Genomic DNA, 7305 nt, shown 5'->3' with positions numbered 1-7305 from the left:
ATTTCTAGTTATCCTACGACCTATCTTAAACTACAATTTTCTCTTAAAGAAATTTAAACTCCCTCTTTTACTTTTAAAAATTATCTCAACAACCAAAATGGGAAACAACTGTCTCAAAACAATAACAGCTTCCTAAACTTCTTGCTGTTTTTGATCCTTTGAAATACACTTTTAAATTTTGTTTACACTTTCCTAGCATCAGTTGATTCTTTGCTTAATACAATAGATACATTTTCATAGTAAATAATATATATTCATTGTAGTTATGTATTTCTTTTTTCTCTTAGTACTGTATTCTCCTTTGTTCATTGAATCTCTGTCAGGAATACAAAAATAAGCCATGCTCTCAAAGAAGTTATAGCTTAGAAGTGAGGCTGAGATAAATCTAATGTTGTAATAAAAGGCAGAAAGAAATGTCATGAAAAGGATCAGGTGGCATTTCATAGGAATTCAGTAGATAAGATTACTTTCAGCTGATTATATATAAATAAAAAACCACAGAAGAGATTTATTTAGGATGGACTTTCAAAGAATTCCATATCCAAGCAAATGATTGGGCTTCAGTGAATCTATAAATTATATGAAATGATATGTAATATTTGGAAGATATATGTATATATGCATCAGTGGTAGGGCAGAAGGACAGGATAAGATCACTAGTATTCATCATATTCTAAAAAACATGCATGACATTCAAAATGGTTAAAAGCAAACTACACCACACAGAGCAGTATTTGGAGAGACTTCAAAATTATTAAAATTAGTATGATTAGAATTACATTCTCATTGCCTCCAATTGTTCATCAGGATTTCTGCTTCTCAGCAATCCGGCTGAGGAAACATGATGAAATTTTCTTTGAATTTTTTGAAATACGCTTTTCCAAAGACTAGAAAACACATCTGACTGTTCCTTACTATTTCAAAATAGAATTTGTTGACTTTCTTTCCATTACTTTCTTTATAGCTAAAGATTGTTCACTACTGACAAAATTGAGTCCATGATAATACTATCCCTTTGTGCTTAGTCCTTGCAATGGAAAACTATTGTTATTTTAAATTAACAACAAAAATGATCAAAAAAATAGGCAAGATTAGAATATGGGCAGTAGACATTGTATTAAAAATACATGTCAGATATTCTAAGTTTATTTTAAAATTTATGATGGGAATTGATGGGAACTGAAGAGATCCATAGAGAAAAAAAAGAATAAATTGAGATGTCCATTTGGAAAAGAGAAGGAATAATAATATGAAAAAAAAAAAGAAGCAGTTAGAAAAGTAAGAGAGTGTTTTATATATAGAGTTTTCTGTAAGGATGAATCCATGAAAAAAATGGCAAGATGGTTTGAAAAGATTTAGAATCACAAAGTAGAAAGTGACAGCAATTGAACTACTCACTCAAATAAGAAAAAGGGGGGGCACACATAACTACTTGATGGCATAAAATTGAAGTACCTGGATTTCTGAAGTGTTTTAAAAAAATCTGGTAAGAAGGGCCTCGAAGTATAAAAGCTATGAAAATAACTTTTTGAGTTTAGTAGAATGTGAACTGATGATAAAAGACTGATAGGCACAGAATAAGTAAAAAGCAAAACAATAAAAAAGAGAGATAAATTCAGATATTGACATTAATGTACACCTACACAGCACTGCATTAAAAAGTATACATTTCCAGATCCAAATATATTAGCCTGTTGTGTTTTGTGCGTATGCTGAATAGGTAGCAAAAGTATCAAGAGTTCTTACTAAAGTACTCGTTATCCTTCACAAAAAATATTGCAATGACTTTAAAGTCACAGAACAACAGCAAAAAATATTATCATGCTTTCTTTTATTGAGCTGGCAAATTGTTTCACACATTGTGAACTCTATAGTTAAGGTGAAGCAATTATTTAAATGTTTTTGCAGTTCTCTTCCCTGCCTTTGTATATCCTATATGGTCCAGGAACTTCACACAAAAAGGTGCAAAAGGACCAAAGTCATATCATTCAGAACTTTCTACCAACTAAAATGATCTGATACCCTCGTAGTCAAAACATTTTGCCTGTCCCCAGATCTTTTACACAGGGCTAGGTGACTAACTGACAGTGCTGTTTCAGAAAAAGCTCCTGAGTTGTGGAGACTTTGGACCATATATTCCATCCCAATATTACAACCAGTACTAAAACATAATAAGATGGTTCTACAGAATGCAGAAGCACAATCACGAACATTAATTCTAGACTAAAATGAAACAGTTCTGGCCCTCCCATGTAAATTTAATTGATATAAATCTAAAAGTTATAGTCATCAAAATATTTGAGGTTTTCAGATAAAGAGAATTAGCACCATAATGTAATTTGATAAGATACCAATGAAGTATGCAATTCTGTGCAAGTGTTTGGAGGCATCTCAGCCCCTCAACTATTCCCCTCACTAACTTCAAGAAGCTTGATTTCTCAACATTAAATCCCCTCCTTGCAATGCAATCTTTTTCAATGATCTTTCCTCTCTTCTACTAAGAGATTTTGTAAAATGGAGTTCAGTGTTTTTCTCTTCTCACATTTAGCACAGTGCTGGGTGAGGGTGAAGAGCCAAGGTTTCAAAGTGTCCCCACATCTATCTTTGTAACCCAAATTCTCTCCCCAGGACTTGGGCTTGTATATCCAGTCATTGTACTTAAGCTCTAGATACCCATGGAGTCACCAGGCTGGGCCAAGAAACCAGCAGATAAACATAGAAAATCCTCCTGGAACATCTTTTAGGCAAAGTTTGGGGGGGGGGAATCATATTTTATATCCATATAAATATGAACTGACTACAGAGTAGAAGATTCATATGAATTTTTAGATAAAAACTGGAGACTTCAAATAAGATTACTCTTAAAAAAATAAGATTATTTTTGGCTGGGGGTGGGTGAGTATATCATTGTCAGAGATATTTTGATAGAAAAGTCTGAGAAGCTCAGTATTACGCTAAATAAATCTACCTTATAAATATGGATTAGCATTTTTGTGTGTGAATAATGAAGCAGAAGTGAAGGGAGGTTTAATAATAGGAATGGCTACAGACAAACTATGGAGTAGGTCCAGTTTATCCTCCATTGCCACTATCATCACCAACATCATCTCTCAGACCCTGTCCCAAGCTCTTGAAGAATCTGACTTCTTTTCTTAACCTCCGTCTCATTGCTAAGCATATTTTGTCTTTTCTTCATATGTGCTCTTCTGCTTTCCATTTCCTTAAGACATAAGTATGAGTGTAGAGAGATAATCATTTAATACTAAAAATAAAAATTCATATTAAGGTGGTAGTCATACAATGAAATCTTATACACTATCACTTTGGACATATCTGTCATTAGGTAGAATTCTGCTGAGCATTTACACTGGGCCAGAGAATGCAAAGTGATAAGATTTTCTTTCTTCGGTTTTTAAGATTCCTAAACTACTTTTTAATAGCATGCAAAATCCAGTGCCATATTCTGCACAGAGTGCTCATCAATGAAATAATTCTTTCTTGACACAGGCATCAAACCCAGAAAGGGTAAAGGAGACAAGAAGAAATGAAGCAAATGTGAAGGATACCAGAATAGAAAGTAATAGAATTAGTCTGAATCTAGCATTTTAAAATGATTGTAATTCCAGTCATGTTTTTCATAGTGCTGGAAACTTGAGCAACTTGGGACTCATAATTATGTGCTTTCATCTCTGAAAAGTTAGCAAAGTCATCTAACCAACCAATAATAAATTTATTTGATGACAATATATCTGACAGAAAATGCTGTTTTTTCACTGCCAGGAAACAACCTAACAAGTCCTCAGAATACATGTAAATTTTTTTCATGCATTTAAAATGCATTCAAATTTTACATGATGCTATCACAACCTTGTCACATATATTATTCCCTTCTTTTTACAAATGAGGGAATAAGTTCTGAGAGGTTAAGTGATTTAGTCCAAGTTGTATAGCTAGAGGCAAGGATCCCAATTTCTAAGTCCCCAGATGGTTCCACATGATCCCTTTACACCTACAGCAGTCAAGATCCAGGAAGGAGCAGAAATAACACAAAAACTGAAACAGGGAAAAGCTAATATAAGGAATTATTAACTAGTAAGAAGGAGAGTGACTACTGAGAGGAGATCACTAACAAATACAGGAGTAGTGGTTTAGGGAGCAGCCAGTACCTCCGAGGCTGTGGGAAAGTACCCAATAACTTAGGCAATAAATTAGGAAAGAACCATTCTCCCCATCCCTTTCCTCTATGCTATTAATCCAGGGAGACAGACCTTATTGGAGATACTGTGTCTGTGGCCCAAATGATGGCAAACGAAATCCGCTGAAGTGTCACAGATTGGGCTGGTGAGGAAACCACCAGCTGGGGTGCCAGTGAAACTTGGTAGGAATCTATCCACTGGGATGCCAGTAAGGCTTATTGGAAAGCCACACAGTGGAGAACCAGCCAAAGTTACTGAAGGATAGTCAAACACTGGTCTCTTGCACATCACTGGCCAAAAAAGCCACTCACTGATCACACCATAGGAGCAAGAAGAAAAGCACTGGTACCAAGAAGAGGCCTCTCTTTTTATGCAGTGTCCCTTCTACTGACAAGTCCTAACACTGGGCCAACTGAGAACAAAGCAATGTTTACAGGTTCCAGCTCTAAATATCACAATTCAGGGCAAAGAAGATGAATAAGGAGATGAGAAGCACTAAATTGTTGACAGATACCTCAATGACTCTTCTGAGTTCTTGAGGGGGAATGCTTTTATGCCAAACTCCTACTCTATTTTTTCCCCCTAATTATCCCTAAAATGCAAACCCAACCTCTGGGGACACTGTGTACTGATCACAGGTATGGCACACGGTTAAGTGCATGAAGAGGGTACAATGCAGTGAATGAGACCAGATCTGAAGCCAAAACACTTGGGACTGAATATTAGCTTCAGCACTGACTAAATCTGCAGCCTTGCAAAAGTTAATCTCTGTATGCCTCAGTCTCCTTATCTGGAAAAGGGGATGATGATAATAATACCTGCTTTATTAAGATGTTGGGAGAAACAAGTGTAAAGCCTATACTACAACATTTGGCACGTGGTTAGAACTTGATAAATTGTATTTATAATTGGTGTTTGAAAATACATATTCAGTTCTCATTTTTAATTTCCATGTAGGTCTGTATCTCATAATGCTAAAACCCAACTTGTTGGGGTGACTGGGGTATGTTCCAAAAAGTCTTGCCCCTTCCTGGGCATTGCCTTCAGCTCTGGTTTCAGATCCTGACACTGCCCAGGCTCACTGAATAATCCTCATCAGCAGGAGCCAACTCATTGGGGATTCATATTCTCAACGGGGAAAAAAAAAAAGCACACATGTTTAAAGAATTCATGTTTAAGATCTCTTCCAGTTCTGACTAAATTTGATCCCCCTCTTCCCCAAATAGTGAGCTATACTTGAGAGGAAAAGAGGAAGGAAATTAATATTTTGAGCGTCTACCCACCTGTGCCAAGGAAGCCCTTTCTGTGCATTACCTGATTCATCCTCATCACAATCCTATCAAATTAGTACTTTTAACACTGTTTAACAAATAAGGAAACTGAGGCTCAAAAAGGTCAAGCAATTAACTCAAGATCACATTCTTGGTAAGTAGCAGAGCCAGAATTCAAATCTGGTCTTTCTGTTTGGGTGGGCTATACGTTTTTAACTGTACTTGCCTCCCACACTCTCTTCATCTCAGACACTGAAAATCTTAACTGCTCAGTGCTTTTCAAGCTTTGCTTTAAAGAGAAGTGTGGGTGTGCGACTTTTTTTTTTCTTTCTCAAACGTATCATTTTGAAATAAAGCAAATGAAATTCATTTACCAGTTACAGGAATTTAAAAAATCACTCCTAACGTCTTACACCAAATTAGCGTTTGAGTGAAAATCAGCAGCCCTCCTGCATCTTGGCGCCCCTGTCCTCACCTCTCCTCCTGGCTGCAAACTTGGTGAAGGGAAAGGAGCCTGGTGGTGGGCCTGCGAGCTGAGTTCCAGCCCGGGTTCTGCCGCGGTGTTCAAGCTCCGAACCTTCTTTTCCTTCTCTGGAGCACGAAGTGGTCGGATCGGGACATCTTACGGTTTCTTCCTAAGGTACAAGCCCGAAGCCCNCCGGGACATCTTAAGGTTTCTTCCTAAGGTACAAGCCCGAAGCCCGAGTCTGAGGCTTTCCTGGGGGAGGACGTGCCCCAGCCGTCTCCACCGCAGTTCCCGGGGTAAAAAGCCCATTTCTCCCAGGAGGATACTCAAGGCAACCGCTCTTCCGCCCCACCCTACAGCCCTTTTCGCTCCGCGCCTCCTAACGGGGAAAAGTGAAGCCCCTTCCCCTGTGTCCCTGGAATCTCCTTTCACCAGACAACTCCGCCCCTCAGCTAAGTTCCCGTCCCGCCCGACGCGCGGGCTGGGCCTGCACTCCGCAAAGTGATGCTCTGCCTCCGCGCTGTCTGGGTAACCAGCCTGCACTCCCCTAACTTTCCGCTCCTCTGAGGGGGAATTCTGAGAACTCTGCGACGAGTTTGACTGAAAACGTGAGGAGACAAAGCCTCTCTCAACAGAAAACTCCTCCGCCTCCAACCGGCGCCCAGGCCACCCCCGCAGGTCCACGCCGGGTCCCACCAGCTCGGCTTTCCCACGGCAGGGTCTCGCGCCTGGGGGCTCGCGGCGCTCCCGCCAAAGCCCCGGGCGCGGGGACGCGCTGCAAGTCCAGGGCTCGCTATTTCTGCTCCCGCCGAGCCCTAGTCTTGAGGAAGTCCGGGCGTCCTCACAGCGCAGCAGCCTAGCGCGCCGCGCGGCCGGTTTGAGGCTGAAAAAAGGTCCGCACAGGGCTCGAAGCCCTTCCTGCCGGCCTCCCCACGCCGGGCCTCGGCTCCCCTCCTTTCCCACTCCCGCCTCTTCTCGTAGGCTGCCAGGCGGACCCAGCCTGCCTCTCTCTCTGCCTTCACTACCGGGTCAAGCTGCGGAGGGAGGGAGCGGAGACAGTGGCGAAGCGGCTCCCCACCGGGCGCGCGCGCGCGGCCCTCCTCCCGCTCCAGCTTGCTCCCCCTTCCAGCTTGCTCCCTCCTCCTCTGCCTCCTCCCCTCCTGCCAGTACAGTACAACTAGTACACACACTCACACACACACACGGACCTTGCCGCTGCCACTGCAGCTACCATGGATATCAGCTAACAACACACACCCAGGCGCGCGCGCGCTCCCACTCGCACCACGCAGGAGTGGCCCCCGGCATCCCTACCCTCCTTCCCCACCCCCACCCCACTCGCTCACCAGCTCGGCTACTGCTCGCTCAGGCT

Source organism: Ailuropoda melanoleuca, chromosome 1, assembly GCF_002007445.2.
Source record: "Ailuropoda melanoleuca isolate Jingjing chromosome 1, ASM200744v2, whole genome shotgun sequence".
Classification (NCBI taxonomy): Eukaryota; Metazoa; Chordata; class Mammalia; order Carnivora; family Ursidae; genus Ailuropoda; species Ailuropoda melanoleuca.
This window is presented reverse-complemented; position numbering follows the sequence as displayed.